Here is a 19,188-nt window from a genome sequence, read left to right on the forward strand (position 1 = left end):
TCCCATACCTCCCCCCCAGCCCTCGCTTTTACCATATGTACCTAATCTCACTGCTCTGTCTACCATCTGCCATTGTTTGAAGTACATGGGAATATAAGTTTAATCATAAAAATGGTGGCCCTGGCTGTGTGTACTACACGAATGTTCAACTTTCAGAAGATGAAGTGACCTCCAAATGGCTTACTGCTTTTCATTAATTTCTCTGTATAATTGAACATTTTTCGGCATCTCATTTAACAAACTGTTAAGCTCCTTATTGCACAGAAGGGCTGTGTGATGCGCAGGGATTCTGAAATGCTTCCCCTCATTCACAGTTCTCCTACTAATATCCTGGGCATTATTAGTAGTTCACAAAGCCAGCACATTTTCTTTTTGATAAGTGTCCCTGTTCTGCCCTCCTTTGTCCACCTCCAAATGCCTCCTAGTACTTACAAAGAATAAAGCCGTGCTGCCTAACTAGCCTGGTGCATTGGATTGCTACCCCTACTCACTCGGTTGTCTGTAAGGGGATGTACTTATATCATGAAAGATAAATCCCAGCTAGAAATACAGGTCCCTGACAACCTAATCACTGAAACCCTGTCAAGTAACCCCTAATTTTAAAGCAAGTGGTTAATTCCCAGCAAATTGATTTATGCACTGTTTGAGGTTTGGTGAGTTGTGTTGTTCATCTGTTATTACCACGAACTTAGCTCAGCCTATTCATTTAGACCACTGACACAACACAGTGCATCTCCCAAGAAAATTTCCTTTGTCAGCACATCTAGAATTTGCTAATTAAATCAACGATGGCATTACTCACTTTCTGAAAAAAGCAACTTCTCTCTCCTGCCCCCCTCAATAAACATGCATGTACACACACAGAGCATAATTTTTGTAATGTGCTCAGTTCAAAACTTTGAATTATCTTTATTAACTGTTTTAGTCAGCTCTAAAACAGTCAGACCAGATAATCTGGTCACCTCAGCAGACACGAACTGTCTATATGCATGTGAATGGGGCAACAGAGGGAGCCATGTGATGCTCATATGTAATCACAAGTCTCCCTTTTTCAGAGAACACCCCAAAGTGTGAATTTTGATAAAATGGTAGAGCTGGCCAGTAAGTTCTTTTCTCATCTGTGTTATTGCAGCTGAAGTGAATTCAAAACACCAGAAAAGACAGGTTATCCCCCAAGCCCTGTAATTATGGACCCATAATACCACTACATCTCTTTTTACTATTTAGGGTGCAAACAATAGAAGAACATAGAAATTAACCTTTCTGAGCACCCAGTAAATTTTTTCAAAGACTTCTTATTTGAGAGGGTAAAAGCTCTGATTAAGTGACCAAAATAAAGCTATCTAAGCTCAGACTCCTTCTTCCCTCAGTGCTAGGTGCCATGGAAGGCATTTATCTGCACATAGACGTGTCCTGGCAAAGGCCCTTGGTTGTGCTGGGGTACTGACTGCCTTGCAGAACCACCTGAATTTGGTAGTACCTTCCCCTGGGGGCACAGAATGGCTTCTACCCCCATGATGAATCCCATGTTTCCTCAGCTGCTCTACAGACCACTTATTAGAGCCAGGCTTATTACAGCCAGGATGTTTGCAATGCAGCTGAGGAGAGAGGTATTTGTGACACTCTATCTCCAGCTCAGAAAGGTGTTCTTGATTCTTGTCACTCCCCCTCTGTGGTAGGTGCCTTATCCGCCTTGCCAGACCAGGACATGTCTGTTATTACAAGGACACAAACAAGAAGATGACAAGGAAATGGGAAGCTGTTTAAAAACCAAATGGCTCAATCACTCTGGTCTGTACATGAACCGGAGTGTGGCAACACACCAACATTACCCTCAGCCTCTAATTGCAGATAGCAGCTGGCTTTTTATCCTTCTGAAGACTGAATTAAAACCAAATTTCACTTTTCAGGATAAGCTCACCCCTCAGCAGGCTCAGAAAAATAAACCCAAAAAGAAACACTACACACCACGCCATAACCTTCCCTTCAAAGACAGGGGTGTGCAGGGGTATGCAGGGGTGTGCTCTGCATACAGTTTTGCTGTATACCCACTGTCTTCTGGCTGGCAAAGACTTTCCAATATCACTATTTATGACTGACCCATCTGTGTTACTGCTGAGACATAAGTGGTGCATGGTACCACCCCTTCCAAGCAGGTCTTGAGGTAACACCTCCTTAATCAAACCCAAAGTATCCTCAGTTTTTTTCATTCCATTTAATTCTGTTTATTGAAGCCATTTAATACCCTTGTTTAGTCAAATACAGTCTTGATGTATGCTCTTGGCCCGCTGTGGAAAGGTTACAGCATTTCATGCTTTCATTCTTCATATCTGAAGCAGCCGTGCAGTTTTTCCACCAACTCATTGCTTGCTAATGAACTTTTTTTTTTTAAGCAGCCTGTCATTTTGTTTAATGTTGCAAAATAAGGCAGTCTTTAAGTGGGATCTGATTTTGCTAAGAGATGTCTAAACTTAAGTGAGATAATGGATGTAACAAAATACCACCAAATATGACAGCTTTGTTCTGCCAATGTAATTTGCTGATTCTGGAAACCAAACGCAGAACAGTCTGTGCCAGTCTTAGAAAAGAGGCTTGTTTGACAGATATAAACCTGCTTAAATATCAGCATACACTACATTAAATAGCAGACTTCTGCATTCATTTGTGGGTTTTAGTCACTTGTCATAACACAGGGTTTTTATTTTATTTTAAATGTCTCATTGCTCCTATCACTCTGGTGCCCAAACGCAGTTGGCTGCTTCCCCCTGCCCCCCACACTTAAAGCTGGAAGGGGATGGTTTTTAACAGAGACACCAAACTCCCCTAATTATCATAAGGTTAAAAATCATACTTACCTCTTCATTCATTTTAGAAAAAAAAATGTTTCTGTCTGCTGTGTTGTGGAGAAACTTTGGCTTGGACTTGGCCATGTTCTTTCTGCAGGTAAAGAGAAAATGTATATGTTCAGAAGGAGGTCTAGGAACACAAACTGTTCAGAAACTGCTGGTTTTTCTTATTGACTGTGTGCCATTTAGAGATGCTCCTAGAACCATGAAGCAGAGCCCTCAGTATTTCCTGGTAGTCGGACTCTCAGAGGTCTGTAACAGCATCTGTGTGTAGTTCAGATTCAGAGTTGTAAAGTATGTGACCAAAAGTTATTGGATTTACCAAGCTTCTGCATTCACTTGGATTTTTTTAATATCCTCCAACACATACACATATATAGACATACCAGGCTATCTTCTGTTTACTTGCTATTGACACTTCCACATTTATCAGGCTTATTTCACCTTACCTTAGTCCTGTCCACAGACTGCTTCCACAGGCTCTTCCTCCTCTCTGCAGTTCTCCCATATTGCTTTTTTACGCTCTCCATTTTTCATATTTAAAGTTTTAAAATGCTTGGACCTTGGTTTTTAACAGCAATGTATTTCTTCACTTAAACATTGGTAAGGTCCTTGTGACTTTCCAGGTGCTGATTCTGACACTCTCAAGTAAAATTAACTGTAATTGTCACATATTACATGTTGCCAGTATTTCCACAGTAAATTCTGCCCAGGAATGTGATGTTGGCAACCCTTTCTCCTGCAAAGGAGGTGTTTTCAAAATGATCACCCATGTTATAACTCTCCAGCACTCAGACCTGCCTTATGCTAGTTTGCTTTCAGACACGTTGGATCTGAACATTAAATGATGATTTTTTTTAGATCAACAAAAATTAATGGTGCTATGACATTTCATCTCATTGAAGGATATGCATCAAAATATGTTGTCCTGACCCCACTGGAAAGAAAAGTATTTTTCCTAGAGACCTGGATTTCACTTTAATTCTGTTCTTTCTTATATGGATTAAGCTCAGGGAAATCATAGGTTTGTAATTTATTTGAATCAACCGACTTACAGGCCTCTTATTTTAATAGCAAATTAATAGCTATTTTTAGGCTAAATGAGTGACTTGTGGGGGAAAACTATACAATAATTAAAAAGAAAGACAAAAGTCAATCTACCCCACAATTTAGAGTTACATCCCTCCATCCAGAAACTATCTTTCATATTCTGGTATACAGCAGATATTTCTGGTTGTGTTACTAGTCTTATTTTGTAAGCATTTGATATTTTAAATTTAAGTGAATAAAGCAATTAAGCCAAGACCTCTTCAGAGAACCAATTCAGTATCAGGCTTCTCTTTCCCTATCCCACTAAGACTCATGTTGTGTAGAGTTAGTAGCTTATTCATGCCTCTCCTTTCAGTCACATAGCAGAAGGAATCATGAGACCCTGCCTTGGCTGCTGAGGCCGTGTAATTGTCCTTTGTCTCATTATGGAAGTGAAAAGTCTCAAAAGGCTGAATATGGAACCATTATTCTGGTCATGGTGTAATCTCTGGAGACTCTGTTATTCTTTCCAGATGGGTAAGACACGTGAGGTTCACTAATTTTCTTCAAAAACCTGACAATGTCAAACACCCTGCAACCAGCAGAGCTCTGCCTGTGAAAAGGCACCGGGGACTCGGCACAGTTTGGACAGGTGTGGCACAGAGGAGTGACACCCTGGAGCAAGTCACCTTTCCCTCCCAGGGAAGCACTGGTGAAACACAATGAAGGTCCCCCACCCTAACCTACAGGCATGCATTGGGCAGGATGGAGGGTGCTGGTTGGAGACAGAGAGTTGGCCTTTAAAGAGTGGACCTTAAAATCTGTGAGGTTTTCACACCACAAGAACTAAACTGTAGGAGTGAGTGGGATCAGAAAACCAAGTGCTTTAAGCACTGTGTCCTCCAGCAAGAACAGCTATTCAGATTAGATATTGATAGCATGTCTATATTTATAGCCACTGCTCAATGACCCAAGATGGATCATTTTCTTTGATAAAGACAAACCTTGTCATTTTACATATTTTAGCAAAATTGCAAATTCCTGATAATCTTGCAATTAGATTCCTTGCTTTATTTTAAACCTCTCTCATTCTGCTTATAAATTTCTTGTGCCTCGAAGATTTAGGGTAGAGCGTCTTTATTACTATTTAAGTCAGAAGCATGAACAAAGAATATTTTGTGAAATCTCAGTTCCTTCTGAAAAGATTTCCTGGAAGTTTTGACACTCATCATTTTAGGAGTGGCCAGTGTGGGGAAGAAAATTCTGACTTGACACAGCAAAAAACATGTCTGAAGGTCAATTTATTTTTGTCCCGGTAGGAGGCTGTAGGAACCATGCAAATTCAGTGGTGCTGGCATATTTTCCTCAAGATGGATGGACTGACAAATCCTGGAAAGTTTAGGTTCATATTTAATTTGAGCAGTGATAATGAAAGACAAGATCTTTTGTTTAATCCTTCATGCCTTCAGCACCCACAAACCATATACTTGTAAAAAATGAAGTTGACTCCACCTGTAAAACTGTAAGGCATAGATCCCACTGAGGTAGATGAATCTGGCAGAAGGAGAGATAGGGGGGAAGCTTCGCATTTTTTTTCCACTGGACACTACTTTTAACTATTAAAACAGCAAACTCTAAGCATTAGGTAACATCTGCTGATTAGTGACTCAAAAACAAGTTCCACAGACAGATAAAGGTGATTAGTGAGATCTTTGTCTTTACTTTCCAAAGGGTCCCAGAAGCCTAGCAACATCGCTGGTCTCTGACACACATGGAAATTTGCTACTCAAAATCCTATGGGAAAGAAAATGCACTTTATTACTAAAACTATTCAGAATAATTCATCTTTTTTGAAGGCCAAAACTGAGAGAAGCTATTTAAAGTGAATTTAATGTGACTTCCACTGCAGAGGATGGGAAGCCAAAAGGAGAAGTTAAAAAAAAAATCAATGCATGCCAAGAGTCAGAGAACCACCCACTCATCCAGGCAAGCCAGAGAAGAGTGCAGGAGACACAGCTGCCAGATAAAATACATTACAAACCAAATGAGATCCAAAATATTGATGATCCCAACCATCAGCAGAAACAGGAGAACCAAGAGAATTTAACTACATCTGCAGAGTCTAAACTTGAATAAAAAATGAGGGCTGTCTGCTCAGGTCAAACAAGCCTCATCACCAGGAATCCAAGCTAAACAGAGGTTTTATTCCTGTATTTTTATTCACACCAAATTGTTCATACTATACAAATTACCCCATTGACTTCAGCAAGGCTACATGAGTCAGTGTCCTATTCAAAATTATTTGAGGCACTAGATTTGAGTCTTAAGTGTGCTAGTTTCCTTTCAGTCTCTTAGGACACAGAGCTGGAAAGAAGCTGGATGACACAGACAAGGCCACATAATTGGTGAAGATGGATATCAAGTGGAGAGCTCACAACCAGCCCAAAACCAAAGTCCTCTGCACACATTCCTGGGGGAAGGAATATCTCCTGGATTTCCTCTCACTGCAGAACAGTTTCAGATGCACCACTGGACACACACTAGGCAGAACGCCTCACTTCTCACCACCTGCAAAAGCAGAGATTTCTGCTGGCATGACACCAAAAAACCTGTTTGGTCTTCAGATCTCCTGGGTATCATACAGAAAACTGCCTGCACACTGACATATAGAATCTCAGAATCATAAACATTGGAAGATCATTTTGTCTAACCATCAACCCAGCATCACCATAATCACCCTTAAACCGATCCCCAAGTGCTGCAACCAGACACCTCTTAACACTTCCAGAGATGGTGACTCCACCACGTCCCTGATCAAATTATTCCAAGGCCTAACCACTCTTTCAGTGATTTTTTTTTCTAATATCTAATTTGAACCTTACCTATAGAGCAGATATGAAGATAAGAGGCTGTCATAACTCTTGCCCTATGCACACCACCAGATCAGCAAGGCTACTTCCTCCAGACTGGACCTCATTAAGTTTCACACAAGTCTTTCCACACTCTCATCAGGGTGCAGGTCTTTGGGTCCTGCTTTGGAAAAGCATGTATTGACCAAAACTCTCCTCAATTACAATGATAAGAGCACTCTCATGTCTGAAGTCAGCTTCAAACTAACTGGTACAAGGTAAAAAATGTGTTGGTGCTGTAGGAGGGCTATTTGTTCATCCTTCAAGGCAGGTAGGCCAGCATTCAACTTTGCTATATGAGGGTCTAAAACTTAGCTGAGGCAGTGAATGTTGTATCATTATCAGAGGGAGTTTGATTCATTAAGATTGAAGTATTGGTAAGAGTTCCTCTTGAAGCTTAGAGAAAAGATAACCTCTCCTCTCTTAATTAAAACACTATGTGTATTTAATTTTTGTACAACACATAGCTATATAAACTATTAGTCTTCAAACCATGTTTCAGTCATCACTTTATCTTTCTTGTCTCTAAACCCTTAAAGAGATGTTTGTTGCTGCAGATACATTTGCAGGTACAAGGTTTTTGGTTGTTGCTACTTTTTCAGTTCAGCATTTCCAATGTGACTCTCAGAGATGATGGGAGTGCTCTTCTCACTCAACACAGGGTCTTCTAACTCCAGCATCAGGAAGTAGAGGAGTTTGCATCTGATCTGAAGGCAGCTTGGGGATTAAGGATGATGCTATTTCACCCATACTTGAAGAGCAAAATGAGTGCAATTGGAACACTTTGCAGCTGGGATTTGCATATAGGTACTTCAATGGTTTGGCATAAATATTCAGAAAAATTAACAGAATAAACTTTGGCCTTTGGTGCCTCTTATGCTTCAATATGGTACAGCATTGTCTATTGGTTTTTTCCTGGAAAACTTTTACAGACGTTGGAAAATGGTGGTTGGTAATGCTGGGTTCCCAAAAGGTTGTCAGAGACCTTTCTTCTAGTCCTCTTAACCTAATTTTTGCATTACACTTTGACCCTGACACAGAGCAGGAATGTACGATTAAGGTTACTTTGCCATCGTGCAAACACTGTAGTTTGTCACAAACATAAAATAAGGTGACCCCTGAGATAGTAGGGCTGCAATTCAAAGACTCTCCTGTTTGTCCTAGTTAATGAAGAATAAAACGCATTAGTCTGTAATAGAGAGAATTTTTGGTAACCTTCCTGCCAGAGATGCCCAGAGTGAATGTCCTTTAGCAGTTCAGTAAAAAAGGCTTATAAACATGTTTTCTTTAAGCCTATGTACACAATAGGGAAAACCATATAATATAAGTGGATTATTCAGAAAAATGTTTTGCTGAAAACTTGATAAAAAGGTTTTGGTCCCATGGCAGGAAGCTTAGTTACAAAAGAAGAGGAAAAGAGACTGCTCACCACTTACAGCCCCTTATCTCACAGATGTTATCAAGGTTTTGGTTCAGCTTTGCCCGAAGTGAAAGAAGGAAGGAAGAAATTTACAGGCATGATTACTCCCTGCAACTTTCCCCCTTGAGCCTGAAAGTGTGTCTTGTTAAGGGAAGACCCAAACAGTTTAGTTCAACACTGGTGATAATATTATTGCCATTAGGAATATGGACAACTTTCCAGCTAGAAAGGAATTCCAGTTGGCAAGGACCTGCACCATGCAGCACACGCATGTCCCTGCAAAGGATGCAGAATATTTCCCCTCACCTTTGCTCTGTCACAGTGGTGCCTGGTTTTCCCAGGGAACCCAGCACTCAGCTTCTCTGCAACCCTGACTCCAAACTCTGCCTGACCTGGCCCTTGGAGCCTGCTTTGAGTGGGTGATGAGCCATTCCTATAGCTGACTGCAATCTTCATTGAATAAACGAGGCAGATACCCTTTTTAATGAATGAAACACATTCCCTTTTATTATAGTCACTCAGACAAAAAAAAAAAAAAAAAAAAAAAAGATGGGGGTGGAGAGAGTTCTAATAATTCAGGTATGATTAAAAAGTGGATATTTACTGGCTTGTGGGCCTTGGGGAGAAGAAAACAACACGGCAGCATGGTTTCTATATACATCCCTAGGGAAAAGTTCAAGAAATAAGAAAATGCATATAACCATTGTTCATGTGCATTATGCAAGCTTTAAAAAAAATAGATAGGGCTGAGTTTCAGAGTATCAGGAAAAGTATTTGGGCTGCATTTAAGTGAGAAGGATTAGCTTGCATGATGTTGATTTATAAATGGCAACAACCAATCCCTTATATTCTCTCCTGCAGCCATCTCTCCTGCACAGTAATTCCCAATGTTCCCTTTTGAAAGCCCTTGATACTCAGTTAGCCCCGAGGTATAATGTTTGATAATATAACTACTGCTTCTGTCACTGCGTTTTGTACAAACGCATTATATGTGGCCCAGAATGGTAAAGATTTATGTATGGGTATGGAAAATAAAAATCAGCATTGATTAAAAGCCCCAGATAGACCATCCAATCCCGCCCAGAGAACATCAGTTATTTTGCATTTTGACGTGGCGATTGATAACTCATAAATGCAAGCAGGAATGACAAATGCGGATGGAAACTGGCTTTGACAAAAACGATAACAGTATCAGTCTCGAGGGGCGATGGAGGTATAAGCAGGAGCTGTTTAAAATATTTAATCATTTTATGAAGGCTGCAAGATGTTGTTTGACCCTGAAGGAGTGTGAATGTCACATGGATCAGAAATTGCCAAGTCTTTGAAGTGAAATAAAAAAAATGGTGTTATTATAGATCCTTCTTGACATCCTATCATTTTTGTATAGGATTAAAAATATGTATACAAAGCTCTAGATAAAGGACTCCGGCAAAAGATGTCTTGGTTGAAGGGAAAAAAAAAAGTAAAGACATACTGTTGTGAATTTTTACTTCAAAATCCCAAAGCGTCTCTTTTATATTCTTCTGGAATGGCATGAATAGAACCAGCAGCCCCCTAGTAAAAAGACTCCTTTGGTTTTTAACTACAGGGTAAATTACGCTTTACTTTTGTTACCTTGGGTCTGACTTTTGGTCTTCAAAAGAATATCTTTTTTTTTTTCCCTTGTACTTAACTGAGCAATGGGTATTGTGTGTGAATGTATATAAGTATATCCATATGACCCCTAGCTGTAGCACGACATTAAACATATTTATTTTATTATATACACACACACAAAGGGATGCAATGTGCAAGGTGTGGGGGTTTTTTATGACAGAGAGAGGAACTGGCAACTCAACAGTGAATTGATACACTTAATTCTTATCTACATTTGTGTTTTCAAATTTTCCAGGTCTTCCAGAAGACCTGGAACCTAACCAGTCAAGAAAAAGTACCAAAGCCACAAGTAAATTCTGAGTGAATATTCCCATATGAATGAGGATTAGTTTATGTTTCACTGTGGTATATCAGCAGATGAAATATTACACTGTATATTTCCTCTTTATCTGGTGTATTTCTTCCCTCCCTCCCTCTTCCCTACCCTCATCTCTCCCTTAAGTAACTGGGTTTTGCTTTATTTTATTATTTGAATTTTGTTTAGTCAGGGGCATATGGATGTTTAGAAGGACATTTATTTCAAGGGGGGGATTTCTGAAAACCATGGTTCTTTTAGGGTCTGATTTTGTCTTGTCCTTGAAATATGCTCTTTCTTTTCTTTCCAGTTTGGCCTGTTCCATATATTTCTTCAGGGCAATTAATCATTTAGACTCGACATATAATTTGTTTATTCAGTAGTTATATATATGCAACCTTTCTTTTTTTTCCTCCCATTAAAGATTTTGCTTTCCTATCACAGATGTTTTCATCAAACCTCTGTTTTATGCCTTTACCTAATATTCACTGCTAGAAGCATGCAAAGATCTTGCTTGCTTTGTATTAAGTTCCCCTTGCCCTGCCCAAACCACTAGGAAATTACACATATTCAACTTCACAACAGACCCCTCATGGTACAGTGCGGTCACAGCTCTTTGTGCGTCCTGCACGAGCTGATCCTTTTATTTGCTTAGGATAGCACAGATGCTTTGTTCCTCGCCGTGGAAGGGATTCTGCCTATTCTCATTTACATGTCCCATTGATTTCAGCTAAGTACATACAGTACATGGTATTGCAGCAAAGACCATTGGAAATATCTCTGTTATTGCAGCATGCTGCACACTCTGCAGCAAATCTGCACCACAATAAACCTCTTCCTGCAGCATCCAGAGATCCTCAAATAGCAGCAGGAGGGAAATGCCTGATGGTGTCCTGAGTGATACATTTACATTTGACTGTCACTTCTGGTCTGCCTGCTGGAGCTGTTCCATCCTGGTTATTTATTAAAGAAATTTCAGGATCATTTGGGTTTTTCCCCCTCCCATTCCTATGAATTCCAGACCTTTTCCTCCTCCATTCATGAACGAGCTCCCCTCTGAAGTCTGAATGACAAGCTGAACTTTGTGATCTTAACATAGATCCCTACAACACACAATTTTTTGAATACTTCTGCAGGAATATTTCATGCTGACGGACAATGCCAGAAAGGACATATGCTTTTGTTGCCATTTTACTCGTGCACTTTCCCTCAGTATGTCCCAGTCACATCCAGGACTGTTGATTTTAATTTGTATGTCTCCTGGAAACAACAGGAGAGCATTCCTTTCAGAAGGGACTGAATTTGTCCCACAACATTTGCCTCTATTTTAAGCTAATAAAATTCCTCCCTGCCTTTTTTTTTTCCTTTTTTCCCTGTCACTGCAAGAGGGTCTGTCTCTCTAATGACACAGGTGGATGTGGTACTTGCCAAGGGGAGCAAAGTATTAGGAGCAGAAAAATATCTACTGACATTTCACCACGTGAGTGGCTTTGGGATGGCACAGGGAACACTCTCTCTGGCAGCACAATCCCCAGGCCAGGTCCTTGCTGTAGACAGGGTATTTTCTATTCGGGCCAGTACACAGCAGGGCTGTGACTGACACCTCAATGTCACCTCCAGCTTTGAGCCCGTTTGCAGCTGAAGGCGCCAGCAATGGTGGGTCAGCTTCCCTGTCAGAGCAGAGAGCAAAGCCCAGCTTGTCCGACCAGCAAATTTAGATAAATTCAGCTCACCTAAATTATTTGTAGCTCCTATTCCTGCTTAGATGTGTGTACTTTTAAAATGCAAGAGAAAGCCAACAAAGGAGAGATATTTTGCACAGCCATAATCTCCAATTTAGACATCTAACTGTTTTTAACTGGAACCATAATTCATTCAACCATCAAAATAATTGCTGGTCAGAAAGTAGCAGCTGATTTTATAAGCTGGATCCATTAAATGGACCTTGCATGCATTTAACCAGCTCTGCACCCACCTGAAATAAGAAGTTTTTGTGCCTACCATATGAAAGCTAATTCTGCCACTGACCTTTCTACAGTCATCCCACCTTGCTGCCTGCCTTCTCCCAGAGGCTGTCATTCTCCATTTTCACACCAGAATGGGATAGCACTTTGGCTTGCCAGTTTTATTTGCCTGTAAATGCAAATATAGGTAAACCATTGCACTCATGAATTTATGATGAATTTGTGGATGAATTTGTGGATGAATATATATTCCTCAGGATTTTTTTTTTAATTTAAATAAAGGGGAAATTTGTTAAAATTTTACCTCAGTAAAACAGAGAATGATTAAAGATAGTGAAATGTTTGGGGTTTTTTAGGACAGTGCAAGATTTTCATATCAGCAACCAAAAGAATTTAGGGTAGACCAAGATGACCTGCTTTTGTAACTTTTCCATAATCTGTAGTGGTCATTTTCCTCACAGTTCTTCTCCCTGGCATTGTGCCAGAGTCAAACCATGACGTCCCCAAACCTCCAACTATTTTTTTTTTCCCCTGGGGATTTCTTTCATGCAACTCTTTGAACCTGCTTGTTTGCTCCTTCTCCTATTCCTCCCTCAACTCATCCCATAGGGTGCTTAATTTGGAAACCTTTTCAGTAGAAATCCAACCCACAGAAAACAAACACATTTGGGAAGACTGGAGGAATGCCTAGGTAGTTTGGTGCAGTAGTTGGGTCTTACATTTTTTTAATTAAAAAATTAGCTTCTTCTGCCAGATAATCTGCCACCTTCTGTGTTATGTGTAGATCTGCTGAGGCTGCATCATATAAACCAAACAGAATTTGGTCAGCATATTTAATTCACCCTTGTTTCTTTGACTATCATTTGTTTATCAGGGAAAGACTGGTCTAGACCTTAATCAAAATGAGGAAAATTAAATTCCTACTAATTAGGGAGTTCTTAGCACTTGCTAGATCTTTTCAAAGATGAAGAGGTTAATCATTTGCAGTCAGACAGTAAGAAATGAACCACTTGTCTCTTCCTTCATCCTCTATGCAGTTCCTCCATTTCAACATCCTTGTTACTAAATCTGAGACAATGTGTAATTATACAGAAGGAAATCTCTCTGGGGTATAGCTGAAGTTGTTTAAATTGTGCTGATTTACAAAGATGAAGGATTTTTATTTTTTTTCTCCAACTAGAAAAAAAAAATTACCTTTTTTTCATAATGGCAAACAACCTCCTGCAAAGTCAACTCCTTTTCTGAAAGTCATTGCTAGTTTTATAATTTCTGAGTCATTAGATAACAGATAGAACTCCACACTTAGTGGTTTCAAATGTTTATGGTCTGCAATTCATTCTTAATGAGCTCTCTCCATGTCTTTATTCTTCTTCACACCCTCCTGCTGGGAAATGTCTTACTCTGCCTTGGCTTTTGTTAATGATTCCACAATCATTTCAGAGCCATTTCTTCTGCCTTATGTAATTCTGACACTGCATAAGAGCCTGGCTCTGCAGCCTCACAGTTGGAAATGTAACCTTTAATGTATTAATTTCTCTTGCTCAAAACAATTTAACCTCTGTCTTGGTTTTGTGATTGCTAAGTGTTCCAATTAAATGCCTCTTTCATTTTTTGTCCTGGAGGGCTTGATCTTACCAGTATTATGTTTAACATACCCTACCTAGCAAATGATGAGCACTCCAGGGTCCCCTCAAGTGTTCTTTATCAATCTGTTATCTATCTCATGAGTGTCTGTCACATTTTCAAAACAACAACAGAAGAGATTAATTAAACTACTTTTAAACACTAAATAACAAAAACCACTACAAGTGGAAACAAATAATTACATAGCAGGAGAAGGAGTAATCCAGGAGGAATAAATGCACTTCCCCCCAGCCCCCTGATCAATAGTAACCCCTGAATGCTATTTAAATGCTGAATCTTCCACATCAGGATGCAGCCGGGATCAGGAGTTGTAAGAATGTGAAAATTAATCACAGTAACAAAAAGTCTCTCTGTGCTTGTCTTTTTTTATTTCACCACCTGGCACTTAACAAAAAACATGCCCAGCAAGTTCTGAGAGGTTTTGAACCTGCATCCAGCAGGAAAACATCTTTTTGAACAGAAAGAGGGAGTAGGAGCAGGGGAAAGGTGGAAGGATTGGAAAAATATCCTCGGATAGTTCACTACCCCTAGCACTATTGTTAGTAAATGGTATCATAACAAGTTGGCTGTCAGCTGCTTTGGGGGGGAAATTCCATGTTTTCTGTTTCCTCCTAATTTCTCTTTGCCCTAAGTCAAACTTACCTTAGCCATCAGCTTATTACATCAGTATTAAGGCTTCTGTGTAGAGTAACTGAAAGAGCAATAGAATAAGACTTCAGCTGACCCCATGCCTGTTTATTCCCAACTATTATCCAAGCTCTGCTTACGTGTATCTGGACTCAAAATGCTGTGCAAGTGACCCAAGAGCAGAGGTAACAGGAGCAGCAGGCTGGCTTGTGTCACAAGTGCTGGGGGCCATGCTCAGGCTGCCCACTGATATGGGTAACTGGTGCCATCACAGCTGCTGTGCCCAAATTCAGGGCAGCAGCCAGCACCCGAGGTGACCTGCCACTCCCCAGCCCCTCCGTGGGCAGGCACATGAAGGAACAGCAGGACTTCAGCCAGGATTCTGAGGCAGAGGGGAAATGGCTCACGGTCCCCAGCTCCGTTTGCTGATGCTTGCAGCTATAATTCCAAGTACTTCCCAGACAAATGGAATTGTTATTGGTGTGCATGCTTCACAGGCATTACCTGAAAGCAGGAAAGGATACAAGTCCTAAGGAATAATTTCAAGGCTAATGCCATTCGCTCAGTCATGACTTCTTTTCCAAACCATCCATCCCCAGGGGCAGTTTAATGGCAGCCCAGGGAAAGCCACACAAGTGCAGCCTCTCTTCCTTGCTTTTCCATAAGCACTTTCTGGGCTCTAGACACTGGAGAAGTAGCTTTGGCTTGTTCCTTGACATTAGAGCCAAAAATGTCCCTCTCTCTGTGCCCCCCCTCCCACACAAGCAGCTGGTCTGGGCTGAGACTGGTTGCTGGTTTCTAATCCCACCTCTCACTTGGAAACTTAGAAAGCTTTAACTCTGCCCTTTTCACCGGTTGCAGGGTGGGGCGTTGGTCTGAGAGCTCCAGAGACCTTCAGGAGGAGCACGGGAATGTCAGACAAGGCCTTGCACTTTACTGAACATGCTCACACCTCTTCATCCCTGTCTCCCTCCTGCAAGCTTCTAGATGTGCTCACAGCGCTGTCTTCCCTGCTAGGAAACCTGATAGTTTTTCCTTTAGCTTTTGTTTTCGGCTTTCTGCTCTTTTAGTGGGCCTGTCAAGCACAAGCTTCTGACTGACGGATCAAATCTCATTCTGAAAAACACTGCAGCTTCCAAAATCTTTAAAGGAGTGCCTCAAGTATTTACCACTGTCATGAGGTTGAGCACCACTTGTCCAAAACTCCCTTAGATTCTGGAGTGCCTCCACCAAGATGATACTGCAATAAGTTTTTCCACAATGCTTCTAAATTTCTTGGAGTGCTTGTCAGGCAAGTGCCTGACTGCCCATGGCTCTGTCATTGTGTGGTAGCTGTGCTCTCAGACACAGACACATTAAGGGCATCATTTAGTATCCCAGACAAAAGCAGCTTGTGCAGTTAGAGGTGTCCTATGTATCCACATGATAACTGGGGAATACGACCAGGGAGACCCAGCCAACAGCAAACCTGGCAGCTGAGGGACCAGAAGGTTGACCAGGGTGTCTCAGATGGTCCTAGATACCTTGGTTTGGACAAATGAGCTGTACCTAAAGTATCTGAAGCTCCTTAAATGGACGATGAAACGTTCCATGTACAGGGCAGTCATTATCTGTAGTGCCACAATCTGGCAGGGACAAAGGCAGGCACTGCTGTGAGCTGGCAGCATGGCATTGCTCCCTAGCAGTCAATATTTACAAGAGATTGCAGATGGGTGTGCAAATCTTCCTCATCCCCAGACTAATCAAGAGTCAAAGGAAGCGGGTCAATGTTTGCAATGTTCAGCTCTCCTCTATTGCTTTATGTCCACATTTCCACATAGCGAGGAGACCTTTTCAGCAGTAATGAGATCTCAGCATCCTTTTCAATTACATTGTGGCCATGGAAAGCTCTTGAATAAATGCATTTTTATCTTCAGACTTGCAATTTTTACCTGTATTTATCACAACAGCTCCTGCAATCACAGTCATGAGGTTTGGTTTTAGCAATTATCTGCTACAACAGCATCTCACTTACTTGCTTCTTGTTTAAAAAGCAAAACCCTGTCTGCTCACAGACCATAGCACTTCAGGAAGAGATTGGTAATTTGTAGACTGACATTTTACATTCATGGATGATACACATTGGCAAGTTCAACCTGGGGTGTGCAATCTTTGGTGAAACTGAAATTACAAATGTTGCCCCCCTTCAAAAAGAACATGTGGTTCACTGACAAAAGCATATTTAAGTGTGTATTGGAAATCTTCTGTGAAGAAGTGTGATGTCTAGGGAAACTTTTGAGATGGGATTCTTCAGATGACATGCCTTTCACTGCTTCGCTGTGGAGCTTCTTTCTAAGTCCTGTATCCCTACATGCTTTGGCACAGCAAGAACCTGCTCCTAACTGGAATCTCTGAGAAGAGGGGAAAAAAAAATCAACAAAAAAACCCCAAAAAACAAAAACAAAAACAAACAACCAAACAAACAAACAAAACAAAACCCAACCAAAACAACCACACACAAACAAACAAACAAACCAACAAAAATCACACAGAGCTGATTTGGGTAAAAGTCACACATTAAGAGTTACACTGAAACAACTATTTGCCAATGGTTTAGAAACCAATGCTTGTTTAAAATATATTGATAATAATAATTTAAACTCTTCATTACTTGCATTTGAACCATTACTTTCTTTTTTCTGTGCCTGTAACATTGTATACTATGAGAAGTAAATTAAGTGAACACTTGAGGCATCCTCTAACTTTGAATAGGTTTTATGATTCTGTGAGAATATACCAGCTATATTTCTTTTCTCTTGAGGATTCCACTCTTGGGGAAATGGTTAAAAATTTTCCAACATAATTGGGCTTTCACTGGAAAATTAGGAGTTCATTTAAATAATTTATTTCACATAAAGTGTCTTTTTATGTAGAAATTTTCAACTTTGCATTGTAAAGGCAAGAACTTCAAACCCAAGAACTTCAATTTCCAACACAAACTAAAATAATTTAGTTTAACAATAGAACATCTTTGAAAAAAGCCTATCTATTTTCAATTTTAAATGAAAGAAAAACAAATTGTATATGGGCAAAATGCTATTTTCTAATAGTTCTAGAGCTGACCTCTCCATTGAAGTTAATGGACCAGATCATAAGGTATTTATTCAGTATTCTCTTGGGAATTTCTCCAGTTTTACACATGCAAATGCCAGATATCTGAATATTGAGTGCATGAACCTCTGAACATTACTTTCTAGAAACAGTAGTTGTTCAGCATTTATCAGTCTGTGTAACAAACTTCTTCACCCATGGCTGACTATCATCAGATGATGAATGCTCATGCAGTTTTTCTCAAGCTGTGGGATGGAATAATACTGCAAGGCACATTTTTTTTTCCTGTGAAATAGTCTTCTCACAGAACTATGCTAAAGCTGAGCCACTCATTCTATATACAAGAGAACTGAGCAGGCGATATTTCTGCCTCTGCTGATCCAGCAAGAAAGGCAAGCAAAATGGCTCTCCTGGGTTAGAATCTGTCCAAAAGCAGCAGGGAATGTAAGGATAGGTCTCCTGTGCCTTGAGAAAGGAAGTTTCTGCTGGAGCTTGTACACTGCAGCCAAAGTTAATTAAGAGTCCAAAATCAACTTAGAAAATTAATGGCATGATTTCTTTAAAGCTTAGCTCTGCAGAAAAAAACTCTGATATATCTGTAAGATTCTGTACAAACAAATATAGAAAAATGCAGGAGAAGACATTATAACTTTAATAAAATTGTCACTGCCCAGTAGTTACCAAGATCATCTTAGGTAACTTTCACAATGGATCCACATGCTCAGATAGCACCAACAACAGAGAGCTGCAGCACAAACCCATGGATGTGAATGCAAATGCAATCCAAAAGAAAATTCTGTGGAAATTCAGCCACTTTTCTCTGCAAGTTGTATGTTCTTAAAGTCTTTTCAAATGCTCACATGCAAAAAATGAAAACAACTGCCCAGCTGCTGAAGAGCCTCAGCAGAAGGGTGCTGTTCACAAGAGATGAGAACTTTGTGATTGTCACCTATGGATTAATTACTGTCAAGAAGCATCATAAAGCCAGTCACTGTTCTCATGCAGTAACAGGCTGTGTGAGTGGAACCATGGACTGGTCATTTGCCACTCTGCTGTTCATCCAGACCACAGCCAGAGTCTCCAGCAAGGGATGGTGCCTGCTGGGAGGCACATGGGCTTGCAACCACCCCAAGCACATCACCATCCCAAATTCTTCCTAATTTCCCTCCAACAATAACTATGCAGAAGAGTAACCAACTCAGTTGCCCTAAGTGAGAAAGAAAAAAAAAAGACAAAAAAAAGCCCAAACATTATAGCCTGACTGTTTCACTCAAAAAATTAAAGATCAAACTCTGTGGGTCTCAACCAGGTGACCCTACCATCTTTCTCACTGTGTGACCACATGATAGGGTTTGTCTGGTACAGTGCTGTGTTGAAGGCTTTGTGCTCCTCTGGGCAGTATTTGTGTAATAATATTGATGTTTTCTTGCAGGAAGCTTATTGTACAACACATACCATTGGGTTCAACATTTTCCTTCCTCCCAGCATTCAACATGGAGTATTTAAGATAATATCAGGAAGTTGCTAAAGAAAGTTTGAAATAAGTAGATGTTGTAATCTGGCAACCAATTTCAGTATTTTTGTGCAGTGATAGATTTAATAATTTATAAATCAGTGGCATGAACAAAGCAAGAACCAAAACAGAACTACCCATTTCAAAAGTGTAAAGACAGTTAACCTTTAAACAGATGGATAATTCCAGACAGCA

This window comes from Passer domesticus, chromosome 1 (genome assembly GCF_036417665.1).
Source record: "Passer domesticus isolate bPasDom1 chromosome 1, bPasDom1.hap1, whole genome shotgun sequence".
In the NCBI taxonomy this organism is placed as follows: domain Eukaryota; kingdom Metazoa; phylum Chordata; class Aves; order Passeriformes; family Passeridae; genus Passer; species Passer domesticus.